Source organism: Chiloscyllium punctatum, chromosome 42, assembly GCF_047496795.1.
Source record: "Chiloscyllium punctatum isolate Juve2018m chromosome 42, sChiPun1.3, whole genome shotgun sequence".
In the NCBI taxonomy this organism is placed as follows: Eukaryota; Metazoa; Chordata; class Chondrichthyes; order Orectolobiformes; family Hemiscylliidae; genus Chiloscyllium; species Chiloscyllium punctatum.
This window is the reverse complement of record NC_092780.1, coordinates 9056759-9070870: the sequence shown is the minus strand read 5'-3', so window position 1 is coordinate 9070870 and position 14112 is coordinate 9056759. Positions and strand designations below refer to the sequence as shown.

Genomic DNA, 14112 nt, shown 5'->3' with positions numbered 1-14112 from the left:
GCCGTTGCCCCTCCTGCACAGGAAACATTGAAGGAGGGGTGTTTTGCTACCACAGCAAGGTTCCTTCTACGATGAACACCTCAAAGACACGAAGATCCGTGTTGCATCGTGAGATGTTGCAAAACATGCACTGCAGCGCTGAAACGAGAGCATGAAAGCATCGCACGTGCATATGGTCAGCGCGGATGCACTCGATGAGTGCATCTGCGCAATATCTTCCGTCCATCTGAACTCTACCACTCAGCCATTTCCATTTCCGATGCAAATGCCATTGAAGTCAGACAGTCATTTTGGAGTTAGGTTCCACATACAAAACATCTGTGCTGCACGTAAACTGTTGAAAGGCGCAGACAAGACAGTTGTTTTCGACAATTGTCATTGTAGTATGTGGAAAGTATAAACATGCACCGCAGTTTTCCGTTGGGGGTATAGCTCAGTGGTAGAGCATTTGACTGCAGATCAAGAGGTCCCCAGTTCAAATCTGGGTGCCCCCTTTTCCAAGCAACTTCCCGACACTGGTGCCCCTTTTCAAGTAACTGCCGTTGCCCCTCCTGCACAGGAAACACTGAAGGAGGGGTGTTTTGCTACCACAGCAAGGTTCCTTCTACGATGAGCACCTCAAAGACACGAAGATCCGTGTTGCATCGTGAGATGTTGCAAAACATGCACTGCAGCGCAGAAACGAGAGCATGAAAGCGTTGCACGTGCATACGGTCAGCGCGGATGCACTCTATGAGTGCATCTGCGCAATATCTTCCGTCCATCTGAACTCTACCACTCAGCCATTTCCATTTCCGATGCAAATGCCATTGAAGTCAGACAGTCATTTTGGAGTTAGGTTCCACATACAAAACATCTGTGCTGCACGTAAACTGTTGAAAGGCGCAGACAAGAGAGTTGTTTTAGACAATTGTCACTGTAGTATGTGGAAAGTGTAAACATGCACCGCAGTTTTCTGTTGGGGGTATAGCTCAGTGGTAGAGCATTTTACTGCAGATCAAGAGGTCCCCAGTTCAAATCTGGGTGCCCCCTTCATAGAAGCAACTTCCCGACACTGGAGCGGCTTTTCAAGTAACTGCCGTTGCCCATCCTGCACAGGAAACACTGAAGGAGGGGTGTTTTGCTACCACAGCAAGGTTCCTTCTATGATGAACACCTCAAAGACACAAAGATCCGTGTTGCATCGTGAGATGTTGCAAAACATGCACTGCAGCCCCGAAACGAGAGCATGAAAGCGTTGCACGTACATACGGTCAGCGCGGATGCACTCGATGAGTGCATCTGCGCAATATCTTCCGTCCATCACTCAGCCATTTCCATTTCCGATGCAAATGCCATTGAAGTCAGACAGTCATTTTAGAGTTAGGTTCCACATACAAAACATCTGTACTGCACGTAAACTGTTGAAAGGCGCAGACAAGAGAGTTGTTTTAGACAATTGTCACTGTAATATGTGGAAAGTGTAAACATGCACCGCAGTTTTCCGCTGGGAGTATAGCTCAGTGGTAGAGCATTTGACTGCAGATCCAGAGGTCCCCCGTTCAAATCTGGGTGCCCCCTTTATACAAGCAACTTCCCGGCACTGGAGCGGCTTTTCAAGTAACTGCCGTTGCCCCTCCTGCACAGGAAACATTGAAGGAGGGGTGTTTTGCTACCACAGCAAGGTTCCTTCTACGATGAACACCTCAAAGACACGAAGATCCGTGTTGCATCGTGAGATGTTGCAAAACATGCACTGCAGCGCTGAAACGAGAGCATGAAAGCATCGCACGTGCATATGGTCAGCGCGGATGCACTCGATGAGTGCATCTGCGCAATATCTTCCGTCCATCTGAACTCTACCACTCAGCCATTTCCATTTCCGATGCAAATGCCATTGAAGTCAGACAGTCATTTTGGAGTTAGGTTCCACATACAAAACATCTGTGCTGCACGTAAACTGTTGAAAGGCGCAGACAAGACAGTTGTTTTCGACAATTGTCATTGTAGTATGTGGAAAGTATAAACATGCACCGCAGTTTTCCGTTGGGGGTATAGCTCAGTGGTAGAGCATTTGACTGCAGATCAAGAGGTCCCCAGTTCAAATCTGGGTGCCCCCTTTTCCAAGCAACTTCCCGACACTGGAGCGGCTTTTCAAGTAACTGCCGTTGCCCCTCCTGCACAGGAAACACTGAAGGAGGGGTGTTTTGCTACCACAGCAAGGTTCCTTCTACGATGAACACCTCAAAGACACGAAGATCCGTGTTGCATCGTGAGATGTTGCAAAACATGCACTGCAGCGCAGAAACGAGAGCATGAAAGCGTTGCACGTGCATACGGTCAGCGCGGATGCACTCTATGAGTGCATCTGCGCAATATCTTCCGTCCATCTGAACTCTACCACTCAGCCATTTCCATTTCCGATGCAAATGCCATTGAAGTCAGACAGTCATTTTGGAGTTAGGTTCCACATACAAAACATCTGTGCTGCACGTAAACTGTTGAAAGGCGCAGACAAGAGAGTTGTTTTAGACAATTGTCACTGTAGTATGTGGAAAGTGTAAACATGCACCGCAGTTTTCTGTTGGGGGTATAGCTCAGTGGTAGAGCATTTTACTGCAGATCAAGAGGTCCCCAGTTCAAATCTGGGTGCCCCCTTCATAGAAGCAACTTCCCGACACTGGAGCGGCTTTTCAAGTAACTGCCGTTGCCCATCCTGCACAGGAAACACTGAAGGAGGGGTGTTTTGCTACCACAGCAAGGTTCCTTCTATGATGAACACCTCAAAGACACAAAGATCCGTGTTGCATCGTGAGATGTTGCAAAACATGCACTGCAGCCCCGAAACGAGAGCATGAAAGCGTTGCACGTACATACGGTCAGCGCGGATGCACTCGATGAGTGCATCTGCGCAATATCTTCCGTCCATCACTCAGCCATTTCCATTTCCGATGCAAATGCCATTGAAGTCAGACAGTCATTTTAGAGTTAGGTTCCACATACAAAACATCTGTACTGCACGTAAACTGTTGAAAGGCGCAGACAAGAGAGTTGTTTTAGACAATTGTCACTGTAATATGTGGAAAGTGTAAACATGCACCGCAGTTTTCCGCTGGGAGTATAGCTCAGTGGTAGAGCATTTGACTGCAGATCCAGAGGTCCCCCGTTCAAATCTGGGTGCCCCCTTTATACAAGCAACTTCCCTGCACTGGAGCGGCTTTTCAAGTAACTGCCGTTGCCCATCCTGCACAGGAAACACTGAAGGAGGGGTGTTTTGCGACCACAGCAAAGGTTCCTTCTTTGAAGAACACCTCAAAGACACGAAGATCCGTGTTGCATCGTGAGATGTTGCAAAACATGCACTGCAGCCCCGAAACGAGAGCATGAAAGCGTTGCACGTACTTACGGTCAGCGCGGATGCACTCTATGAGTGCATCTGCGCAATATCTTCCGTCCATCTGAACTCTACCACTCAGCCATTTCCAGTTCCGATGCAAATGCCATTGAAGTCAGACAGTCATTTTGGAGTTAGGTTCCACATACAAAACATCTGTGTTGCACGTAAACTGATGAAAGGCGCAGACAAGACAGTTGTTTTAGACAATTGTCATTGTAGTATGTGGAAAGTATAAGCATGCACCGCAGTTTTCCGTTGGGGGTATAGCTCAGTGGTAGAGCATTTGACTGCAGATCAAGAGGTCCCCAGTTCAAATCTGGGTGCCCCCTTTTCCAAGCAACTTCCCGACACTGGAGCGGCTTTTCAAGTAACTGCCGTTGCCCCTCCTGCACAGGAAACACTGAAGGAGGGGTGTTTTGCTACCACAGCAAGGTTCCTTCTACGATGAACACCTCAAAGACACGAAGATCCGTGTTGCATCGTGAGATGTTGCAAAACATGCACTGCAGCGCAGAAACGAGAGCATGAAAGCGTTGCACGTGCATACGGTCAGCGCGGATGCACTCTATGAGTGCATCTGCGCAATATCTTCCGTCCATCTGAACTCTACCACTCAGCCATTTCCATTTCCGATGCAAATGCCATTGAAGTCAGACAGTCATTTTGGAGTTAGGTTCCACATACAAAACATCTGTGCTGCACGTAAACTGATGAAAGGCGCAGACAAGAGAGTTGTTTTAGACAATTGTCATTGTAGTATGTGGAAAGTGTAAACATGCACCGCCCTTTTCTCATGGGAGTCTAGCTCAGTGGTAGAGCATTTGACTGCAGATCCAGAGGTCCCCAGTTCAAATCTGGGTGCCCCCTTTATACAAGCAACTTCCCTGCACTGGAGCGGCTTTTCAAGTAACTGCCATTGCCCATCCTGCACAGGAAACACTGAAGGAGGGGTGTTTTGCTACCACAGCAAGGTTCCTTCTTTGATGAACACCTCAAAGACACGAAGATCCGTGTTGCATCGTGAGATGTTGCAAAACATGCACTGCAGCGCCGAAACGAGAGCATGAAAGCATTGCACGTGCATACGGTCAGCGCCGAGGTCATCGGAGCAATATCTTCCGTCCATCTGGACTCTACCACTCAGCCATTTCCATTTCCGATGCAAATGCCATTGAAGTCAGACAGTCATTTTGGAGTTAGGTTCCACATACAAAACATCTGTGCTGCACGTAAACTGTTGAAAGGCGCAGACAAGAGACTTGTTTTAGACAATTGTCACTGTAGTATGTGGAAAGTGTAAACATGCACCGCAGTTTTCTGTTGGGGTTATAGCTCAGTGGTAGAGCATTTTACTGCAGATCAAGAGGTCCCCAGTTCAAATCTGGGTGCCCCCTTTATACAAGCAACTTCCCGGCACTGGAGCGGCTTTTCAAGTAACTGCCGTTGCCCATCCTGCACAGGAAACACTGAAGGAGGGGTGTTTTGCTACCACAGCAAGGTTCCTTCTATGATGAACACCTCAAAGACACAAAGATCCGTGTTGCATCGTGAGATGTTGCAAAACATGCACTGCAGCCCCGAAACGAGAGCATGAAAGCGTTGCACGTACATACGGTCAGCGCGGATGCACTCGATGAGTGCATCTGCGCAATATCTTCCGTCCATCACTCAGCCATTTCCATTTCTGATGCAAATGCCATTGAAGTCAGACAGTCATTTTGGAGTTAGGTTCCACATACAAAACATCTGTACTGCACGGAAACTGTTGAAAGGCGCAGACAAGAGAGTTGTTTTAGACAATTGTCACTGTAGTATGTGGAAAGTGTAAACATGCACCGCAGTTTTCCGCTGGGGGTATAGCTCAGTGGTAGAGCATTTGACTGCAGATCAAGAGGTCCCCAGTTCAAATCTGGGTGCCCCCTTCATACAAGCAACTTCCCGGCACTGGAGCGGCTTTTCAAGTAACTGCCGTTGCCCCTCCTGCACAGGAAACACTGAAGGAGGGGTGTTTTGCTACCACAGCAAGGTTCCTTCTACGATGAACACCTCAAAGACACGAAGATCCGTGTTGCATCGTGAGATGTTGCAAAACATGCACTGCAGCGCAGAAACGAGAGCATGAAAGCGTTGCACGTGCATACGGTCAGCGCGGATGCACTCTATGAGTGCATCTGCGCAATATCTTCCGTCCATCTGAACTCTACCACTCAGCCATTTCCATTTCCGATGCAAATGCCATTGAAGTCAGACAGTCATTTTGGAGTTAGGTTCCACATACAAAACATCTGTGCTGCACGTAAACTGATGAAAGGCGCAGACAAGAGAGTTGTTTTAGACAATTGTCATTGTAGTATGTGGAAAGTGCAAACATGCACCGCCTTTTTCTCGTGGGTGTCTAGCTCAGTGGTAGAGCATTTGACTGCAGATCCAGAGGTCCCCAGTTCAAATCTGGGTGCCCCCTTTATACAAGCAACTTCCCTGCACTGGAGCGGCTTTTCAAGTAACTGCCGTTGCCCATCCTGCACAGGAAACACTGAAGGAGGGGTGTTTTGCTACCACAGCAAGGTTCCTTTTTTGATGAACACCTCAAAGACACGAAGATCCGTGTTGCATCGTGAGATGTTGCAAAACATGCACTGCAGCGCCGAAACGAGAGCATGAAAGCATTGCACGTGCATACGGTCAGCGCCGAGGTCATCGGAGCAATATCTTCCGTCCATCTGGACTCTACCACTCAGCCATTTCCATTTCCGATGCAAATGCCATTGAAGTCAGACAGTCATTTTGGAGTTAGGTTCCACATACAAAACATCTGTGCTGCACGTAAACTGTTGAAAGGCGCAGACAAAAGAGTTGTTTTAGACAATTGTCACTGTAGTATGTGGAAAGTGTAAACATGCACCGCAGTTTTCCAGTGGGGGTGTCGCTCAGTGGTAGAGCATTTGACTGCAGATCAAGAGGTCTTCAGTTCAAATCTGGGTGCCCCCTTTATACAAGCAACTTCCCTGCACTTGAGCAGTTATACAAGTAACTTCCGTGACCCATCCTGCACAGGAAACACTGAAGGAGTGGTGTTTTGCTACCACAGCAAGGTTTCTTCTATGATAAACACCTCAAAGACACAAAGATCCGTGTTGCATTGTGAGATGTTGCAAAACATGCACTGCAGCCCCGAAACGAGAGCATGAAAGCGTTGCACGTACATACGGTGAGCGCGGATGAACTCTATGAGTGCATCTGCGCAATATCCTCCGTCCATCACTCAGCCATTTCCATTTCCGATGCAAATGCCATTGAAGTCAGACAGTCATTTTGGAGTTAGGTTCCACATACAAAACATATGTGCTGCACATAAACTGTTGAAAGGCGCAGACAAGTGAGTTGTTTTAGACAATTGTCACTGTAGTATGTGGAAATGGTAAACATGCACCGCAGTCTTCCGGTGGGGGTATAGCTCAGTGCTAGAGCATTTGACTGCAGATCAAGAGGTCCCCAGTTCAAATCTGAGTGCCCTCTTTCTACAAGCAACTTCCCTGCACTGGAGCGGCTTTTCAAGTAACTGCTGTTGCCCATCCTGCACAGGAAACACTGAAGGAGGGGTGTTTTGCTACCACAGCAAGGTTCCTTCTGTGATGAACCCCGGAAGGACGCAAAGATCCGTGTTGCATCGTGAGATGTTGCAAAACATGCACTGCAGCGCCGAAACGAGAGCAGGAAAGCGTTGCATGTGCATACGGTCAGCGCGGATGCACTCTATGAGGGCATCGGCGCAATATCTTCCGTCCATCTGAACTCTACCACTCAGCCATTTCCATTTCCGATGCAAATGCCATTGAAGTCAGACAGTCATTTTGGAGTTAGGTTCCACATATAAAACATCTGTGCTGCACGTAAACTGTTGAAAGGCGCAGACAAGAGAGTTGTTTTAGACAATTGTCACTGTAGTATGTGGAAAGTGTAAACATGCACCGCAGTTTTCCGGTGGGGGTATAGCTCAGTGGTAGAGCATTTGACTGCAGATCAAGAGGTCCCCAGCTCAAATCTGGGTGCCCCCTTTATACAAGCAACTTCCCTGCACTGGAGCGGCTTTTCAAGTAACTGCTGTTACCCAGCCTGCACAGGAAACACTGAAGGAGGGGTGTTTTGCTACCACAGCAAGGTTCCTTCTATGATGAACACCTCAAAGACACGAAGATCCGTGTTGCATCGTGAGATGTTGCAAAACATGCACTGCAGCGCCGAAACGAGAGCATGAAAGCATTGCACGTGCATACGGTCAGCGCCGAGGTCATCTGCGCAATATCTTCCGTCCATCTCAACTCTACCACTCAGCCATTTCCATTTCCGATGCAAATGCCATTGAAGTCAGACAGTCATTTTGGAGTTAGGTTCCACATACAAAACATCTATGCTGCACGTAAACTGTTGTAAGGCACAGACAAGAGAGTTGTTTTCGACAATTGTCACTGTAGTATGTGGAAAGTGTAAACATGCACCGCAGTTTTCCGGTGGGGGTATAGCTCAGTGGTCGAGCATTTGACTGCAGATCAAGAGGTCCCCAGTTGAAATCTGGGTGCCCCCTTTATACAAGCAACTTCCCTGCACTGGAGCGGCTTTTCAAGTAACTGCCGTTGCCCATCCTGCACAGGAAACACTGAAGGAGGGGTGTTTTGCTACCACAGCAAGGTTCCTTCTACGATGAACACCTCAAAGACACGAAGATCCGTGTTGCATCGTGAGATGTTGCAAAACATGCACTGCAGCGCAGAAACGAGAGCATGGAAGAATTGCACGTGCATATGGTCAGCGCGGATGCACTCGATGAGTACATCTGCGCAATATCTTCCGTCCATCTGAACTCTACCACTCAGCCATTTCCATTTCCGATGCAAATGCCATTGAAGTCAGACAGTCATTTTGGAGTTAGGTTCCACATACAAAACATCTGTGCTGCACGTAAACTGTTGAAAGGCACAGACAAAAGTGTTGTTTTTGACAATTGTCACTGTAGTTTGTGGAAAGTGTAAACATGCACCGCAGTTTTCCGGTGGGGGTATAGCTCAGTGGTAGAGCATTTGACTGCAGATCAAGAGGTCCCCAGCCCAAATCTGGGTGCCCCCTTTATACAAGCAACTTCCCTGCACTGGAGCGGCTTTTCAAGTAACTGCCGTGGCCCATCCTGCACAGGAAACACTGAAGGAGGGGTGTTTTTCTACAACAGCAAGGTTCCTTCTGTGATGCACCAGTGAAAGATACGAAGATCCGTGTTGCATCGTGAGATGTTGCAAAACATGCACTGCAGCGCAGAAACGAGAGAATGAAAGCATTGCACGTGCATACGGTCAGCGCGGATGCACTCTATGAGGGCATCTGCGCAATATCTTCCGTCCATCTGAACTCTGCCACTCAGCCATTTCCATTTCCGATGCAAATGCCATTGAAGTCAGACAGTCATTTTGGAGTTAGGTTCCAAATACAAAACATCTGTGCTGCACGCAAACTGTTGAAAGGCACAGACAAGAGAGTTGTTTTAGACAATTGTCACTGTAGTATGTGGGAAGTGTAAACATGCACCGCAGTTTTCCGGTGGGGGTATAGCTCAGTGGTAGAGCATTTGGCTGCAGATCAAGAGGTCCCCAGCCCAAATCTGGGTGTCCCCTTTATACAAGAAATTTCCCTGCACTTGCGCAGTTATCCAAGTAACTTCCGTTACCCATCCTGCACAGGAAACACTGAAGAAGGGGTGTTTTGCTACCACAGCAAGGTTCCTTCTGTGATGAACCCCGGAAGGACACGAAGATTCGTGTTGCATCGTGAGATGTTGCAAAACATGCACTGCAGCGCCGAAACGAGAGCATGAAAGCATTGCACGTGCATACGGTCAGCGCTGAGGTCATCTGAGCAATATCTTCCGTCCATCTCAACTCTACCACTCAGCCATTTCCATTTCCGATGCAAGTGCCATTGAAGTCAGACAGTCATTTTGGAGTTAGGTTCCACATACAAAACATCAGTGCTGCACGTAAACTGTTGAAAGGCGCAGACAAAAGAGTTGTTTTAGACAATTGTCACTGTAGTATGTGGAAAGTGTAAACATGCACCGCAGTTTTCCGGTGGGGGTGTCGCTCAGTGGTAGAGCATTTGACTGCAGATCAAGAGGTCCCCAGTTCAAATCTGGGTGCCCCTTTTATACAAGCAACTTCCCTGCACTTGCGCAGTTATACAAGTAACTTCCGTGACCCATCCTGCACAGGAAACACTGAAGGAGTGGTGTTTTGCTACCACAGCAAGGTTCCTTCTGTGATGAACCCCGGAAGGACGCAAAGATCCGTGTTGCATCGTGAGATGTTGCAAAACATGCACTGCAGCGCCGAAACGAGAGCAGGAATGCGTTGCATGTGCATACGGTCAGCGCGGATGCACTCTATGAGGGCATCGGCGCAATATCTTCCGTCCATCTGAACTGTACCACTCAGCCATTTCCATTTCCGATGCAAATGCCATTGAAGTCAGACAGTCATTTTGGAGTTAGGTTCCACATACAACACATCTGTGCTGCACGTAAACTGTTGAAAGGCACAGACAAAAGAGTTGTTTCAGACAATTGTCACTGTAGTATGTGGAAAGTGTAAACATGCACCGCAGTTTTCCGGTGGGGGTATAGCTCAGTGGTAGAGCATTTGACTGCAGATCAAGAGGTCCCCAGTTGAAATCTGGGTGCCCCCTTTATGGAAGCAACTTCCCTGCACTGGAGCGGCTTTTCAAGTAACTGCTGTTGCCCATCCTGCACAGGAAACACTGAAGGAGGGGTGTTTTGCTACCACAGCAAGGTTCCTTCTGTGATGAACCCCGGAAGGACGCAAAGATCCGTGCTGCATCGTGAGATGTTGCAAAACATGCACTGCAGCGCCGAAACGAGAGCAGGAAAGCGTTGCATGTGCATACGGTCAGCGCGGATGCACTCTATGAGGGCATCGGCGCAATATCTTCTGTCCATCTGAACTCTACCACTCAGCCACTTCCATTTCCGATGCAAATGCCATTGTAGTCAGACAGTCATTTTGGATATAGGTTCCACAGACAAAACATCTGTGCTGCACGTAAACTGTTGAAAAGCGCAGACAAGAGAGTTGTTTTAGACAATTGTCACTGTAGTATGTGGAAAGTGTAAACATGCACCGCCGTTTTCCGGTGGGGGTATAGCTCAGTGGTAGAGCATTTGACTGCAGATCAAGAGGTCTTCAGTTGAAATCTGGGTGCCCCCTTTATACAAGCAACTTCCCTGCACTGGAGCGGCTTTTCAAGTAACTGCTGTTACCCAGCCTGCACAAGAAACACTGAAGGAGGGGTGTTTTGCTACCACAGCAAGGTTCCTTCTATGATGAACACCTCAAACACACGAAGATCCGTGTTGCATCGTGAGATGTTGCAAAACATGCACTGCAGCGCCGAAACGAGAGCATGAAAGCATTGCACGTGCATACGGTCAGCGCCGAGGTCATCTGCGCAATATCTTCCGTCCATCTCAACTCTACCACTCAGCCATTTCCATTTGCGATGCAAATGCCATTGAAGTAAGACAGTCATTTTGGAGTTAGATTCCACATACAAAACATCTGTCCTGCACGTAAACTGTTGAAAGGCGCAGACAAAAGAGTTGTTTTAGACAATTGTCACTGTAGTATGTGGAAAGTGTAAACATGCACCGCAGTTTTCCGGTGGGGGTGTCGCTCAGTGGTAGAGCATTTGGCTGCAGATCAAGAGGTCCCCAGTTCAAATCTGGGTGCCCCTTTTATATAAGCAACTTCCCTGCACTTGCGCAGTTATACAAGTAACTTCCGTGACCCATCCTGCACAGGAAACACTGAAGGAGTGGTGTTTTGCTACCACAGCAAGGTTCCTTCTGTGATGAACCCCGGAAGGACGCAAAGATCCGTGTTGCATCGTGAGATGTTGCAAAACATGCACTGCAGCACCGAAACGAGAGCAGGAAAGCGTTGCATGTGCATACGGTCAGCGCGGATGCACTCTATGAGGGCATCTGCGCAATATCTTCCGTCCATCTGAACTCTACCACTCAGCCATTTCCATTTCCGATGCAAATGCCATTGAAGTCAGACAGTCATTTTGGAGTTAGGTTCCACATACAAAACATCTGTGCTGCACGTAAACTGTTGAAAGGCACAGACAAGAGATTTGTTTTCGACAATTGTCACTGTAGTATGTGGAAAGTGTAAACATGCACCGCAGTTTTCCGGTGGGGGTATAGCTCAGTGGTCGAGCATTTGACTGCAGATCAAGAGGTCCCCAGTTGAAATCTGGGTGTCCCCGTTATACAAGCAACGTCCCTGCACTGGAGCGGCTTTTCAAGTAACTGCCGTTGCCCATCCTGCACAGGAAACACTGAAGGAGGGGTGTTTTGCTACCACAGCAAGGTTCCTTCTACGATGAACACCTCAAAGACACGAAGATCCGTGTTGCATCGTGAGATGTTGCAAAACATGCACTGCAGCGCAGAAACGAGAGCATGGAAGCATTGCACGTGCATACGGTCAGCGCGGATGCACTCTATGAGGGCATCTGCGCAATATCTTCCGTCCATCTGAACTCTACCACTCAGCCATTTCCATTTCCGATGCAAATGCCATTGAAGTCAGACAGTCATTTTGGAGTTAGGTTCCACATACAAAACATCTGTGCTGCACGTAAACTGTTGAAAGGCACAGACAAAAGAGTTGTTTTCGACAATTGTCACTGTAGTTTGTGGAAAGTGTAAACATGCACCGCAGTTTTCCGGTGGGGGTATAGCTCAGTGGTAGAGCATTTGACTGCAGATCAAGAGGTCCCCAGTTCAAATCTGGGTGCCCCCTTTATACAAGCAACTTCCCTGCACTGGAGCGGCTTTTCAAGTAACTGCCGTTGCCCATCCTGCACAGGAAACACTGAAGGAGGGGTGTTTTGCTACCACAGCAAGGTTCCTTCTATGATGAACACCTCAAAGACATGAAGATCCGTGTTGCATCGTGAGATGTTGCAAAACATGCACTGCAGCGCCGAAACGAGAGGATGAAAGCATTGCACGTGCATACGGTCAGCGCCGAGGTCATCTGCGCAATATCTTCCGTCCATCTCAACTCTACCACTCAGCCATTTCCATTTCCGATGCAAATGCCATTGAAGTCAGACAGTCATTTTGGATATAGGTTCCACATACAAAACATCTGTGCTGCACGTAAACTGTTGAAAGGCGCAGACAAAAGAGTTGTTTTAGACAATTGTCACTGTAGTATGTGGAAAGTGTAAACATGCACCGCAGTTTTCCGGTGGGGGTGTCGCTCAGTGGTAGAGCATTTGACTGCAGATCAAGAGGTCTTCAGTTGAAATCTGGGTGCCCCCTTTATACAAGCAACTTCCCTGCACTTGAGCAGTTATACAAGTAACTTCCGTGACCCATCCTGCACAGGAAACACTGAAGGAGTGGTGTTTTGCTACCACAGCAAGGTTTCTTCTATGATAAACACCTCAAAGACACAAAGATCCGTGTTGCATTGTGAGATGTTGCAAAACATGCACTGCAGCCCCGAAACGAGAGCATGAAAGCGTTGCACGTACATACGGTGAGCGCGGATGAACTCTATGAGTGCATCTGCGCAATATCCTCCGTCCATCACTCAGCCATTTCCATTTCCGATGCAAATGCCATTGAAGTCAGACAGTCATTTTGGAGTTAGGTTCCACATACAAAACATATGTGCTGCACATAAACTGTTGAAAGGCGCAGACAAGTGAGTTGTTTTAGACAATTGTCACTGTAGTATGTGGAAATTGTAAACATGCACCGCAGTCTTCCGGTGGGGGTATAGCTCAGTGCTAGAGCATTTGACTGCAGATCAAGAGGTCCCCAGTTCAAATCTGAGTGCCCTCTTTCTACAAGCAACTTCCCTGCACTGGAGCGGCTTTTCAAGTAACTGCTGTTGCCCATCCTGCACAGGAAACACTGAAGGAGGGGTGTTTTGCTACCACAGCAAGGTTCCTTCTGTGATGAACCCCGGAAGGACGCAAAGATCCGTGTTGCATCATGAGATGTTGCAAAACATGCACTGCAGCGCCGAAACGAGAGCAGGAAAGCGTTGCATGTGCATACGGTCAGCGCGGATGCACTCTATGAGGGCATCGGCGCAATATCTTCCGTCCATCTGAACTCTACCACTCAGCCATTTCCATTTCCGATGCAAATGCCATTGAAGTCAGACAGTCATTTTGGAGTTAGGTTCCACATATAAAACATCTGTGCTGCACGTAAACTGTTGAAAGGCGCAGACAAGAGAGTTGTTTTAGACAATTGTCACTGTAGTATGTGGAAAGTGTAAACATGCACCGCAGTTTTCCGGTGGGGGTATAGCTCAGTGGTAGAGCATTTGACTGCAGATCAAGAGGTCCCCAGCTCAAACCTGGGTGCCCCCTTTATACAAGCAACTTCCCTGCACTGGAGCGGCTTTTCAAGTAACTGCTGTTACCCAGCCTGCACAGGAAACACTGAAGGAGGGGTGTTTTGCTACCACAGCAAGGTTCCTTCTATGATGAACACCTCAAAGACACGAAGATCCGTGTTGCATCGTGAGATGTTGCAAAACATGCACTGCAGCGCCGAAACGAGAGCATGAAAGCATTGCACGTGCATACGGTCAGCGCCGAGGTCATCTGCGCAATATCTTCCGTCCATCTCAACTCTACCA

At 48.1% G+C, this 14112-nt stretch overlaps 5 non-coding genes across 5 annotated transcripts; all 5 read left to right on the top strand.

Annotated features, from left to right (window-relative positions):
- The first annotated feature begins 422 nt into the window (after window positions 1-422).
- On the top strand, window positions 423-494 carry trnac-gca (transfer RNA cysteine (anticodon GCA)). The gene has a single exon. It is a non-coding gene; the product is annotated as a tRNA-Cys (tRNA).
- A 1533-nt stretch (window positions 495-2027) lies between these two features.
- Window positions 2028-2099, top strand: trnac-gca (transfer RNA cysteine (anticodon GCA)). The gene has a single exon. It is a non-coding gene; the product is annotated as a tRNA-Cys (tRNA).
- Window positions 2100-3633: 1534 nt separating this feature from the next.
- On the top strand, window positions 3634-3705 carry trnac-gca (transfer RNA cysteine (anticodon GCA)). Its single transcript has one exon. It is a non-coding gene; the product is annotated as a tRNA-Cys (tRNA).
- Window positions 3706-5226: 1521 nt separating this feature from the next.
- On the top strand, window positions 5227-5298 carry trnac-gca (transfer RNA cysteine (anticodon GCA)). The gene has a single exon. It is a non-coding gene; the product is annotated as a tRNA-Cys (tRNA).
- Window positions 5299-12174: 6876 nt separating this feature from the next.
- On the top strand, window positions 12175-12246 carry trnac-gca (transfer RNA cysteine (anticodon GCA)). The gene has a single exon. It is a non-coding gene; the product is annotated as a tRNA-Cys (tRNA).
- The last annotated feature ends 1866 nt before the right edge of the window (window positions 12247-14112 follow it).